The sequence below is a fragment of the Toxotes jaculatrix genome, chromosome 5 (assembly GCF_017976425.1).
Source record: "Toxotes jaculatrix isolate fToxJac2 chromosome 5, fToxJac2.pri, whole genome shotgun sequence".
Lineage (NCBI taxonomy): Eukaryota > Metazoa > Chordata > Actinopteri > Toxotidae > Toxotes > Toxotes jaculatrix.
Window position 1 is genome coordinate 1,135,379 of NC_054398.1, and position 15,000 is coordinate 1,150,378.

At 44.3% G+C, this 15,000-nt stretch overlaps 1 protein-coding gene across 2 annotated transcripts in view; it reads left to right on the top strand.

Annotated features, from left to right (window-relative positions):
• Positions 1-15,000, top strand: part of bcar1 (BCAR1 scaffold protein, Cas family member) — a 68,128-nt gene that overhangs the window by 7,118 nt on the left and 46,010 nt on the right. The gene's annotated exons all lie outside the window — the stretch shown is intronic.

Here is a 15,000-nt window from a genome sequence, read left to right on the forward strand (position 1 = left end):
CGCAGTAGAAACCGTGTCTGTGCTGTGTATAATACACCGTGCTCACTGTCATCTGTGTCTCCATTAGCAATAAACTGTTTAGTATTGATTAGCCAGTATGATGGTAGTGGTACATAACCTCATTGATTGATGGACGCGTAGGCTGTGTATGTACAGAGCAGGAATCAAATCTGCTGAACCAAACTGCAGTCTGTGCTCTCTGAAGTGTGTGTGTGTGTGTGTGTGTGTGTGTGTGTGTGTGTGTGTGTGTGTGTGTTCCTGTCTGTTATTAGTGTCGTGTTATTGACAGTATGGATCATTTTGCCCTTTAGCTGTGTAGCTATCTGTCTCAATATTATTCTCATTGCCATTCAGTGGCACTGCTGCACTTGAATATGAAGTTATCTGTGCGTCCATTACAGCAACGTCTTTAGCCTAGCTTAGCACAAAGACTGGAAACGGTGGGAAAGTGCTAGCCTGGCTCAGTCGTAGTGAACTGGCATTGATCAACAACACTCGCAAAACCCTGCTGGCAAATAACGGTCGTTTTGTGCAACGAGGCAGTTTATAATATTGAGTGTTCCATTAAATGCAGCTTTAGTGTGTGTGTGTATGTGTGTGTGTGTGTATGTGTGTGTGTGTGTATGTGTGTGTGTGTATGTGTGTGTGTGTGTGTGTGTGTGTGTGTATGTGTGTGTGTGTGTGTGTGTGTTAGTGAGTGTACTCTTTGTGCTCTTTCCCTTGTTGACATTCATTTAAATGAGTTTCATGTCTGTTAACATTTAAAGAGCGTGTCCTGATCGTTGGAGAGAATCTGTGTAATTCTTTTTTATGTAAATTGAAAATCTACATGAATCATATATTTCACAGTTTAATAATTTCTTAAAGCAAATACTTCTGATGTTCTAAAGTGAGTATGTCCCTCCTTCCTCTGACTTCACTAAATTAGACTTTGGTGTTATCTCATCCTCCTTCCTCTGCTCCCTCTATCCTTCCCTGCTCTATCCTCCTCCTGTGCAGTCCATCATCACGCACATCGTATCTACCTATATACAGAAAAAAAATCAAATGGCTTGTATTTCTGGTGGGGCAGGATATTGGCACTGATCTCCTGATTTGATTCAGTTCATTGTGACTCAGATGCGTCTGCTAAATGCTAACGTTGCATTAAACCCTTCTCAGAATTTATCCTGGAAACTGTGAGACGACAGCTGTTAGCTGGGACGGACTGAATGAAGCAGAGTCCACACACTGTCCATCCACTGCCTCTGCTTCACAGTCCACAGGCACAGAGCTCAGATCAGTCTGCAGAACCTTTTTCAGTCTGTCCCTCTCACAGACACAGCGTCCTGAGACACCACAGTCCTGTAAGCTGCAGCATGTCCCCAAAGACTCTGATTATTCACGTCACAGTTTACAGGACTGTTGTGATTCACACAGCAGCTGTCACCTACACTGCTTCTGAACCTAACATGACCTTTTGGTGCACATTGTAAAAACTGGATTTCCACAAAGCAGCAGACTTTTTCTACATCACTCAGCTCCAATTGAAGCGACACATGACACACACACGCTCTGAATGTTCAGCTCTCACATGTATGTTCAGTGTCAGGAGTTTAAGAACAGATGTTAGATCTTTCAAATAAAAAATGTAGTTAAATCATTTGTAAGACCAGTGAGTGTGGATTCTGGATTTTTATTTTTGACAAACAGAAACAAGAAAATCTGTGGCATTTTCCTTTAAACAGTTAAACGTATTTTATGTTTTCAGTCCCGTCTCCTACAGAATCTGTGATGCTGATTATGTGGCAGTGACAGTGACCTGGACCATGAAACACAAAGTAACCACCAACATTTAAATAAAACTTTTCCTGAGCCGAACCAAACGTTTTGTTGCCTGAGCCACAGATGGAGACTCCTGCACTTTGCACGCTCACCATCCAGCCTGAAAAGCTCCATGGTGAAGCTTTAGTGCTTCATTCACAAACAAACAAACAATGAATTACTCCATGTTTGAATAGTAGATTATTGATTAGTCAGTGAACAGATGGAAAAAACGTTTCAAACTCGAGCATCCTGTGTTTTTCTCTTTCATGTCTTCGGGTTTTGCACCTCTGTTTCAGGGAGCCTGATGTCTGTTTTCTGACAGAATCAACAATTATTCAAGTAATCACTAAAAATAATCAAAAGACTAATCAATAATGAAAATAAGTGCTAGTCACGGCCCCAAGCTCATCTTTCACGCCACCAAACCCTGTCTCATTTTCTTCTTCTCTCCCCTTCATCCATCTGTTTTCCCTCCCTCACTCCATCCTCCCAGTCATCTCAGTTTGTCTGCGCTTGGCCTCTGGCCTCTGTCGCGATGGGGTCCACATCAGGCCTGATTGGATGATTTACACACTGGAGAGGCAGCGGAGGAAGGAGGAGGAGAGAGGGGAGGGGAGGGGCAGGGGAAAGAAATGGAAGGAGGGAATGAGAGGGGAGGATAATGAAATGGTAAATGGATGGAGGAGAAAGGCAAAGACGGAGAGAGATTAATGATGTGAAGAGGTAGATATTACTGCGCCCAGACTGCAGGATGGAGGGCTTGATGTAATTTCCCCTGCAGATACTTTTTCACTCACCTTTCACTACTTCCCTTTCACCTCACTCCCTCTTTATGCATTTCCATCTTTCTATTCAATCATTTTTCACTTTCCATCTCCGCTCTTCCGTCTTCTTCGTCTGTCACGTCTCAGCAGTGGTCATCACGACGAGCTCTGCCACAGAGCGGGGTTTTCCTGCGGTCTGTGGACATGGCATGAACGTTGTTGTCCGCTTTTGTCTTCCTCAGTGTGAACAGTTCAGAGTCCATACACCAGTGTATGAGAGGTAGGTAGAGTTTAAGTAATAAGTTACTCTGAGTAATCCACAGCCCGCTCTCAATGATTGTAACAGCCTTTAACAGTGTAACAGTGACAGATTAAATAAAGTTTGACCCACCTTTTATTTACTTTTTTGTTTGAGGTGCTGCCTTTGCATTAAACTCCTCTTTTTTTTTACATTTTCTGATTTTGTCCTTGAAAATTTCTCATTTCTGTGTCTGCTTCGCGTTTGAAATAAAATAATATTAAAGGTTTTAGAAGTTGAATGCGTCTTCCACTATTTTCGCGGTGAGACACTTTTCTTTTTTTCCTCTGCTTTTAGGGAGCCTTGAGGCAGCAGAGTGGAGAGTGACTGTTTAAAAGTGCAAACATGCAGCTATTAAAAGCAATTAAAGGGCCTGAGGCGCGGAATGTGCACTTTGATATTCCTGTGAAAGCTAAATTATTTTAGCCAACAAAAAAAAACACACTTGCCTGTGTTGATGATATTAACACATTTCTGTTGTTGCTCCTCTTTGCTCTGCATTATGAAGCACACAGAGAGAGAGCGGTTTAAAGCTAGCAGGGTCACACATCCTGTTCAGACCCCAGTGTTAACATGGTTGTCAGGTGGTCCGGTCACCGGTGGACAGGTCTAAGTGCATTAGTTCACTCTTTGCATTAAGATGCATCTTCAGGTGTGTGTCCACTGACCACCTGTGATCAGATCTCACTGCCCTGGTCTACATGCAAATAAACACCAAATGCATTGTTGTTATTCAGCAGCGGGAGGCTCTACACAGCTCACGCTCTGAATATGACCGTTTACATCCATTTACACAGAGGACAACGGTCGCTCCTTCACCCAGAGCCCAACCTCCTCTGAATCTGGTCTGAGTGAACTGTGCCTCAGTCAGTTTGAAGTGAATGATGCCGTTTGACAAGGACTTAAACCCGACATGATCCGACGTGTAGATCCAGGACAGCACAGGTTCCAGCCTTTGTCATGGAGACAGAAGTTGTAGCATGTTGAGCCCCGTGACTCGACAGTGAAATCTGAATGTCTGAGCACATTCTGTTCATTTGTATCTGGAGGATCAGCTGTTTGAATGTAGAGTGTAGAAGTTGAACAGAGGCATTTACAGAAGTGTCAGGGTCTGTTGGACGCAGCCGTACAGGACCACACTTAGCTCTGCTGTTTAAGACGTGGCGAGCGTGCTGACGGAGCAGTGCACACTCGCAGTGCAGCTCTGGGAGTTTGAATTGGAGGACTTTGATGAGGCTGATTCCAGGCTGGTGTGGGAGGAACGCAGGCATGCAAATGAGAGGCACTGAGTTTGAAGCCAGAAGGCTGTGTGACTCATCAGAGGCCGTGCGTGTCTATACAGGAAAAGGTTGAGGCAGATGTTCCCTCCACACTCTCAGAGGAGGAGGAGGAGGCTGAACTGCTCTGCAGCAGAGGTGCTGAACACCGTCACTGATGCTGCAGCAGGGGGGACATATGTGAAGACACTAAGTGTCATTCAGAGTGAAAGTTTGTCTTTGACCATTGGAAACAGCAGTTGACAGAAGTCTTATGAGTAGTACTATGTGTTTAGTGCAGCGCGTCTCAGCAGAGGACAGACGGCTCCTGGACCTCACTGCTTCGTCTGAAGTCAGTCAGCTTGGTGCTGCTGTCAGTGAAGCAGCTGGCAAACTGAAGCTGCTCCTACGGGACCAAGCCATGCTGAGACCTCTGAGCTCCCAGCTAACTGTGTGTGAACCCTGCTGTCTGTCCCGCACACACAGAGAGTGTCTTCAGTTCCCGGTCAGTTTGTCTGTGTCAGCCCAGGGTGTGGCAGATCACGTCACTGCAAGAAAACCTCCGGGAATTAGCAAAGATTAGGTTTCAGGTGAAGTAAAGGGTTAACGTCTCTCTGCTGAAACATGGAGCAGCAGTGTTCAGCTTTCTAATGAAGGATGCAGCTTGATTACATTTCTGTTGTGAGCTGATCAGTGCCACAGTCTGTGAGGGACTGTCTGTGTGTCAGCTGTTCAGTTTACGCTCTCTCTGTCAGTCACTCCCTCCCCGACTGCCTGTGGTGTCAGTGCTCCATCAACTGACAGAAAGAAAATGATCATTTTGAATTATCGTGTAAAAGGTCAAATTGTTGTGTAATACTTACCTTACACAGGCTTCTGTTCCCGGCACAGAGAACTTCGTTGCATGTCACACTCCTCACATTTCCTGTCTGTATCTCTGCTAACACAGTCCAGTCTTCCACCTTCTACAAGCTTTCAGAGCGAGACTTCTCCTTGAGACAGACTTGTGTCCATGTTGGACACACGTCTGTCCCTGTAGGGATCCCTTCAGTGTTGTCAGTCACTTATAATGACAGTCTGAGCTTGTCACGTGGACAGGAGCCCCGCAGGATTACATTGCAGCCGTTTCACAGTTACCAGGTTTACCTCAACATAATTTCATCCACATCAATCGTTTCCCACTTTTACCTAAATGATGGTGAAGGAGTTAATCAGCTGTCACTCATGATGTCACAGCCCGGTCAGAGTTAAATGAACTCGAGATGCAGGGAGATTTATAAAATTCTCATCTAGAAATCTGGAAATATAACTGAGTAAAACAATCTGAGAAGAAAGGCTGAACTCACTGTGCATCGACGTGAAGGCGGCGCCCTGATGGAAGGTCACAGTACAACAGAATTTTAGCTTCAGTGAAGTGATAGAGAGGTGTGGCTGTTTGCTTTTATTCAGTTTGACTTTCCAATCAGAAGGCCCAGGCTAATCTAAGGACAGTGGTTTTGAAGCAGCGTTGACAGGAGTCGCTCACAGAGCGTATTTATCTGACTCTGTGTGTGCTCCTCTCAGAGAGGAGCTAAACACCTCCCCATCCCCTCCACCTTTATCTCTCTGTCAAAAGCAATCTGTCCATCTCTTGTCAGCTCCCTGTAAATGGTGCCTTCACTTCCTTCCTCTCATTTCCCCTCCCTCAGTTCTCTCATTTGCTCTCATCCATCCCTCAGCCCCCTTTCTCCCTCTGTATCCCCATCATCTCTCCAGCCCTTCACATCTTTCTGCTGCAGCACTCTTTATCCCACACATATTCCATCTATTCCTCCCCTCCCACCCTGTCTCAATTCAATCATACTCTCACACACACACACACACACACACACACACACACACACACTGCTCAGTGATGTGGAATGGCCTTTGTGAGGAGTAAATTGCTTGGCCTCTCGGTTCACAACCAATTCACAGGATAGCAGCTGGGCAGATTAAACTCACAGCTCCCATAGAGAGAGAGAGAGTTTGTGTGTGTGTGTGTGTGTGTGTGTGTGTGTGTGTGTGTGTAGATGACTGACCACCCAAGCTGCAGTCACCTTAATGTCTGTGTGTGTGTGTGTGTGTGTGTGTGTACAGGTGTTTCAGCTCAGAAGATGCTTCCATCAGATGGAAATGGAAGTCGCTCTAATTCATTAAAACCAAGGCAGCACAGAAACTCATTTTCACTCACGCTGTTCCATTGATTTTTTTTTTTTCATCCAATTTGTCCATAATTTCTCTCATTAATAGCGCTCACACAAAGCTGCTGTTATTCTACATTTTTCTCAAACCAACAACGAATGTTTCTACTAACCAGCACTGTGTGATGGATCTTACTCCTCTGAGCCACTGTGCACTGGGAGACATGTTCCTTCATCTTCATGGACACACACACACACACACACACACACACTTTATTTTGACTAAATCCCGTACACACCATCCTGCTGCTGGAAGCGCTCACTGTGGCACCATCTGTAGATTAATCCACCGCTGAAAATAGTCCCTCAACAAATTTCCCGTGGTTTGAGTTCACGTTCAGTAGGCACCGATGAGCTCGGAGCTGAGAGACACGCACAGCATAGAGACGTCAGAAAGTCTTCAGAGACAGACTAACACACTGATGCTTTTGGTCTCTTCGTGTGATTGGTGGAAACCCCCAGGTGAGATAAAACCTGTGGGAGTTCAGGGTTTAAATAAACTGGTTCTAATAATCTGGACAAACTTTTGGCAACTTGTCTTATTGTCTGACGGCTTGTGTTTCTCGAGTTGTCACCATGGTTCCAGATCTCAGCAGCTAGCTATAATGAAGGCAGTGAAAAATAAGACCATAGTTGTAATGAAGGGAAACGATGCTTTGATATTCCAGCATCTGTTAAATCATCCTGTAGACTTAACCTGGTTATCTTGGTTTTTCAGTTTTTCACTGTTTTAGCTTGTAACTTTCACAGGTACGTCAGACGTACTGTCTCACATTACCTGTTAAAGGCTGGAATGAGACTTGCTGATTGGATAGAAGTGGAACATTTCCTTACTGGATCTGCTGGTGCAAGTTTAGGAAATAGCTGCGAAACAACTTGTCTTTTACTGAGACTCTCTTTCCTTCTCCATCTTTCTTTTTTCATTATTAGACAGTCTGTTCATCGTGATTTCACTGTGTGTGTGTGTGTGTGTGTGTGTGTGTGTGTCTGTACAGTGTGTCAGAAGCTCTGCCAGGAGTCACGCTGAGTCTGACTGGGACAGAAGCTCAGAGTCGGACTTTTCGACTCTCAGCGAGGAAGAGAAGTTCTCTTTTTAAGTGAATGCCATTATTGTTCAATGACTCTGTGCTCTGTGAAGCACATACCTGCACCGAGGCCAAACAATCTGACACTGTGGCTCAGTATAATACAGCTCTGTGGGGAATGCAGATTCAGCATTTCTTCTTCCACCAGATCAGAATTATTATCAGGATCTGCATCAAACAAACAAACAAACAAACAAATATGATTTTTTACATGAAGCTGATTGCACAGAAAACAAACAGATAGAAAGGTATAATAAATAATAGCAGATAATTCATAGAATGATATTTGGAAGTTTTTATCAATAGGATATTAATGAACACTGGCCAAGTTCAGTCTGTCACATGGGCCATTTGATGATATAATCAAGGATCATGTATACACCACCAGCTATACACACTTAGTTTCTTAGGACTCTGTCTAAAAGTAGCACAGCAGGTGAATCTGAGAGTGTTGGTTCAGCTGTGTGGTCATTCTGGACGACGCAGTTTATGCTGCTGTTGCTTTGTTTTGCATTATACCAACAGGTGTTTCTCTTATTTTGTCCACCCCGTTTGTATCAGTGTATAATCTAATACAGTTCAACAGAACCACAAACTGCATCCTCCTCCAGGGGAAACCACTCGTTTGCTTTCGTTTTCAGTCTGGGATGTTTTCCAGGATGTTACTGAAAGTGTGTGATGATGAAATCCCGGCGAAACAGGGAGTTTAATGTCGTTAAAGAAGCTTTTGATGCTCTGTGTTTCCATTCCTCTCTGAATGTGTGGTCGTCTGAACATGTGCCTGCTGCTGGACACTGTCAGGTCATCTGTCCTACAGCAAACATTAGAGGAGGCAGCATGATTTCCCCGGTTAATACGTCTGATACACCTGAGCCTCAGTACAAGCACTCTGAGAATTCACTGACTGATTTCCCCACACCGAAACCACTGAAACCAGTCTGGTCTTTGTAGTTCAGTCCAGTTAAGGCGAGATTTACCCGAGCTGTAGATGTCATGCGTCGTATTAACAGTGTGGGGAGAAGGGACGCTGTCTTCTGAATGATTCTCTGCATAAATACAGCTCATCTGTGCTGCTCATGTTGGCAAGCCCCGGCTGAACATTTGGCAGACATGTTCATGTGCCTAATTAATTCATACCATCTGCAAGAGAACATGAAATATGTTTCTGAGGCTCAGCCCATCCGTGGCTCTGAAAGGCGAAGCTGATATTTCCAGTTTCAGATGCAAATCTTGCAGATATTGAAATAATTGCACAGAATGCACACTTTGTAGAAATGGACCAGAACATTAACTTTCCATTCATATGTATTTTTTTTTTTTTTTTACCAAAAGGTTCAGTAAGCACACACTGTTCTCAGGCTGGTCAGACCTCTGCTCAGGCTCAGGGTGTGTGGAGCCTCGTCCTCGATGAGGTCACATCAAACAATCATGAAGCTGTAGGTCGTCCTGCTGAACAGGTGCAGCTAAAGCAACAGGAGGAAAATGGAAAGGACAGGAGAATGGTAGAGCGAGTCGTCCGCTGGTTGGACGGCCCGCGGTTCGATCCCCGACTCTTCCAGCCTGTGTGTCAATGTGACCTTGGGCAAGATACAGAAACCCAGATTTGCCCCTGATGGTTGCACCATCAGTGCGTGAGAGTGAGTGCGTGTGTGTGTGAATTGGTGAATGGAGTGTAGTTTACAGCACATTATTCTGTACAGTATTAGACTGTACTGTAGACTAGAAGACGTGCAGTCTAAGGGGTTTTGGACTTTTGTGTCTGTCTTAGTTCATAACTCTTTGTCTTTGGGCTGCGTTGGATTGACTCCTGATCAGCGCTCCTACAAACACCATACAAACCAGCTGTAAAGAGCGGAATGTTCCTTTAAAGTATCACATTATGCTGTAAAGTGGGGTTTGAGAATTTTACTGTGAGATGATTTTGTGATACTCTGGTTGCATCAGGTGATTGGAGGCTGTGTTCTAGTTCCAACATATACACACATACTGCCATGTATGATTTTATCCATATGAGGGTGAGACCCCTCCCTGAGCCCCGTCACAGGACCTGTGTAACCAAAAGCTTCTTCCTCTGTGAGCAGTGGAGACCACATCAGTCCAGTTTCTGCTGAGTGATGCTTTTAACAGGAGTTTCTGCTGACTGCTCCAGTATGAGCTCTGCACCCCAGCTTCAGATGGTACATTCATTAGGATGCGTGTGTGCGTCCGTGTGTGTGCGTGTGTGTATGTGTGTGTGTGTGTGTGTGTGTGTATATAACAATGGACGGCGAGAGAGAGAAAGACATAAAAAGAGGGTGTGTATGTGTCTGCACTGAGAGAATGATGACTTAGAGAAAATACCCTGAGTCAGCATGCCGGCAACATCACACACACACACACACACATACACACACACACACACACACACAGCTGATATTTTGATGTTTACAGTTTCTCACGTAGTTAGATGATGTTTTTTAAAGTGATGTTTCAGGACTTAAAGCATCATGTGTGTCACAGCTCTGTTACTGCTCTGTACAGCAAATCTGAGCTGAACTCAACTGTTAACTGTTAACTGTTAACTGACTGTTAACAGAAAATTATACTGGATTTCAGCCAGTAATGATAATACAACCATGACTTAGTTTTACAGCATCAGGACCAGTGTTTCATTCACTGCCACTGTTTTTACCCATTTTCAAACCAAATGATACAAAAAAAACCCTGTAGAATACGTCCTAAGTCTTTTGGAAACCTTATATTGTCCATTGTATTGTCCATGTCCATGTGCAACAGCCTGGTAATGTACTTGAGTATCGTCATCTGAAGCTACTGTCAGAGACAAACCTGTCTCATATCAGCGTGTAGGTGTGTAACCAGCTGACTCGATTTCCACGTGTTCATATTCATGAACTGAGCTGGCATGTTAATGTTAATTCACTTTGTTGACTTATGTAAATTATGTATACACTCACATTATTACACTGTGAATTCATTCTGGTTCCAACTATAGTTTTCAACATCTTCTTTCAGTTCTTTGCTTTTTTTTTCCAGAGAAACAGCAGGTAATCTGTGAGAGAGGCCAAACTCTGCTTATTTTGTATTTGGAAAAATAAATGGAGAAAGAGAGCATACAACCAACACTGAATATCTGAATATCTGACTGCTCCAACTGAAACATGGGGTTAAGTAGCTCCTCAAGCTCCTGGCTTAAAAATGATACTGATCTCTTTTGATATTCAGTAGCATATTACTGTAAGTGCTTTCATAGAGCCTGTTCTATTAGACTCTTAGCATAGCAACACAGAGTTTAAGTCCTGCCCCACTTCTGTGCTGTGCTTTGCTGTGTGTTTCTGCACTGAGGCTGGGTTTCGTCGAACATGCCTGCTACTGTACTTCCTAATAAAATCTGACCCCTCGCTATTTTTACAGACAACACAATTGTTCTATTTTTAACTACGACTGCAGCTCCCATGAGACCTGTTTGAGCTGCCGGTGATGTGGAAGAGCTTTTGGTTGGTACTGGAATAAAGAAAATAACAGTCTGAATGACTTCCTCACTGTCAAAGTCACTGCAGGTTTCTTTACATCAGCTGAAAGAGTAATGCACGATGAGGCCAGTGATCTAATGGCTGTGAGTTATTACCTTTATGTAGCTGTACAACATTGTGTCACAACATGCATTTAAACTGTACGTCAACAAAGCTCTCATTTACCAGAGTCCCGGGAAAAGCACGGCTGAAAAATGTTCACAGCAAAGCAGGATTACGTGAAAATGGCTCAGAATTGGAATGCAGGTTTGAATGGGAAGCAGTGTAATGGTTTCAGTAGCTCGTGCATCTACTACCAGCAAAGACTATTTTCTTATCAAGCTGCTTGGATCTGTTTAGAGGGCCCACTGGGAAGCAGGCAGTGTGCGCTGATCACAACACACAGGAAATGGAGCATTCCTTTGGCCAGACAGAGGGGGAAGTGGGACACAAGCCAGACTGCACCGTGTGTGTGTGTGTGCGTGTGTGTGTGTTCTATTTGTACATCTCTCAAACACATTCTTGACCTCGCTGGAGGAGAGTAGCAGTGAAATTAGGTCAGGATTATTCCAGCTCACATTACAGTAGTCTCCCATCAGGCCTTATGTAAGAAGAGGCCGGCTTCCTCACACTGCTGTAACTTGAAATTAGGTCCTTTTGCCCCATTTCTACTGTAATTTAAGATCCTACTTACTCACATTCTCCAGATGGGGGTCGCTCTCTCTGGTCCACGTCCCGATTCTGTATCTTATCAACTGCTGGCCAGATGTCATGACATTTAGTGCAGATATTCATGTTCCCCAGAGGACGAATCCTAATGACTTTCATGACCCTGACCTTTCTCAGGTCAAAATGTCATCTTTGCACACAGGCTGGATTTGTCATTATAAATGCAGTGGATGCTCATGGTCCCCAGAGGATGAAGACTATTGACTCTGATGATCGTGTGTCCTTTACTGTGGCACATCTCAGACACAACACGCCTTTTAATCCAACAGATTGCTGTGAATTCAGCTTGTCTCGTTAACTTCTTCAGGGGATGACTGTTCCCTGAACAATGCAACAAGGCAGGGTGTGGTGATTTTGGATTGGATTGTTGGAACATGCAGCATTAAAGCGATATGTTTGTGTCTACCTGATGACTGTCTCCCTTTAGCTCTTGTTTGGTCTCCACTAGCTTCTGAGGGACGTATCTGTCTCTTTAGCTGCTGAGTGCTCAACTATGTTCACCAGCTGCTCTCTGACTGCGTCTGTCTGCTGTTTGCTGCTGAGCAGGTTGTGGACAGTGGCTTCGTTAGACCCGGCAGAGCTGAAAGACACTAAAACGCTCTGTAGAGTTGGTGATTATTTATCTGTAAGAGCAGCACCTTTCACGTTCTGCCATTACCCTGCCAGAGTAATGCGACAGTTCATTTTATGAAAGTCAGACGTTTAAAAGAACGTCTCTCCTCCCCTCTTCTGAACTCCCTCTCTCTCCCCTTGGATACAGTTCACTTCCAGTCGACTGAACGGACGTGAGAGGACAGAGACCTGCCAGAGACATCCAGTGTTAGATGTGGGGATATAACAGGCATGAAGATATTACTCATTGTGAAAAAATTTAATTAAGAAGAAACAAGTAATTATTAAATGTCATCAGCAGTAACTGTGCCGAGGAGCATTTAGCTTGTAGCTTAAATTAACTGTAGTGTTGTGATTAGAATGAATATATTGATATAAGTGAAGATATACACTACGCACGATGATGATAAAACATTCTTCTCTGCCTCTGGTCCATTGGAATAATGTAGGTCAGTCATGTTACTGTGAGCCTCATGCAGGCTGACATGTTGTTTACTCCTCCCTTTCACCCTTCCTCCTTCCCTCAGTTCACTAAGTCTAAATATTAACTGTTGGTTTCATCTCATCTGTGTGTGTGTGTGTGTGTGTGTGAGAGAGAGAGAGAGAGAGAGAAAGAGAGAGAATTATACACACAGGAAAAGGAACAAATAACATTTAGATTAAAAGGGTTAACAAAAATAAAAACCAAAATTTCAGTGTTCAGAATTATAATGTGATGCAGTGATGTCTGTTTCCATGGTTACAGTGTAAAACAAGACGTGATGGATGCAGATTTACTTAACTGTAAAAAGGCATATATTGAAAAAACACCAGGAGGTTAGGTATTTTTGTGTCAGTTTGAGTCTGAGAATGTCCCATCAGCACGGTCCTTATATCCTCTGACCTCTGACCTTCCCCTCCGTGAATTCATGTACAGGTGTTTGTGCTGTGCTGATGTGCAAATGGTTTTAACTTAAAAAAAATATATAAATATATAAAAAACAGAATCAAACCAGGTCCAGGATATCAGTAGCACCACTGAAATAGACCAGTGACATATATCCAAAATGTTCAAAGGTCATAATTATAAAGCACTGCAGCTTGAATGTGTTGAATTTGAATTTTTTTGTGTGTGTGTGGCATCAACTGATGTCAGCGCTGGAGGAAGGTCAGACAGGGTCATTAGAAATGATCCCTTTTAGGACCATGAATATCCAAAGCAAATTTCATCACAGCCTGCCCTTTAGTTTTCAAAATGTCCTGGTGAATGATGGAACCATTATTATGATTAGTAGTATGTCACAGCCCAAACAGCTCAGGCAGGTTGTGTCGGAGCCCCTGATGGTGAAAATCCATCTGTAATCCAAGTAAATCTCTTCTAATCTACATATTATGTGGATTAAAGAGCAGCCAGTGGGAGCTGCTGGTCACAGATGCAGCCTGATGCTTTAAAACTCATCCGTCAGTTCTTAATATCAGCTCTGCAGCCAACAGGCGCCAAGGGTGACGACCCCACACTGAGGCTGATATGATCTCTTCTGTTGTGCTGTGTGAAATTTCTGGTGTTCCAGCAGCACAGATAGATAGATGCAGCAGAAAGCACAGAGTGGCCCAGTGTTGTGCTGGTCTATATTAAGGCTGAATGCTAATTAGCCTACTCTACTTCTGATGGCCTATAAAAAGACAGTACAGCCTCTGCAGCACTTTGAGGGACTCGTCTGTCCGCCTGCTTTCCTCCGTGATGTGATGACGTCAGTGGATCTGTGTATTTACTGGAGGTGGACTTCCAGCACGGTATATAGGCTTTGTGGAATGAGATGAAAATGGAATTAGCTGTCAGGCCGTGGCATTCAGACCATGATTGATTGGTATTAAAGGGCCCAAATGAACCAAGAAAACATTCCCCACACCATCACACCATCACACCACCACCACCACCACCACCACCAGCAGCAGCAGCCTGGACTGCTGACACGAGGCAGGTTGGGTCCATGGATTCATGATGTTGATGCCAAACTCTGACCCTACCATCTGCAGCCTCAGCAGAAACCCAGATCCATCAGACCAGGCTACATGATTCCAGTCTTCATCTGTCCAGTTCGTGTCTGACAGGACTGGAACCTGACGCGGTCTCTGCTGTTGTTGTCCGTCCACTTCGAGGTTGGACCTGTTGTTCATTCTGAGATGCGTCTCTGCTCCCTGCGTATTACACTGTTTTCATAGCTGTATGTAATCCTCAGGTCGAGCTGTTCATCATCTCCCCTGACCCCGCGCTCTGCTCAGGGTGGAAGGTTGCTGAAAGTATTTATTGCTCTGTATTATGCATGCCTGTGTTCAGCCTAATGAATCCTAATACAGGTCATGGTCTGCTCACAGTCACTGTAACGTTCACATCACGTCAGGTGAATATATTTCAGCTGAAGCAGCGTTTCAGTGCGTTTGAAATACAGTGTGTGCGTGTGTGTGTGTGTGTGTATGTGTGTGTGTGTGCGTGTGTGTGCGTGTGTGTCCTTTATAAATGTTAATCAGCCAATCTAGATCAGGCCGGACCCATTCAGCGGTCCTTCGAGCTGGGTTGCCATAGTAACCCTGCTGCGTGAGCGTGCGAGGTAAGACCAGATTTCAGATGATATATGATGTGCAGGTGAGGCTCACTTATACGTACGGTGTGTACCGCTGTCCCTGTCACCGTGAAGGAACACGCTGTAGAACAGGTGAACAACAGGCTGCCACACACACA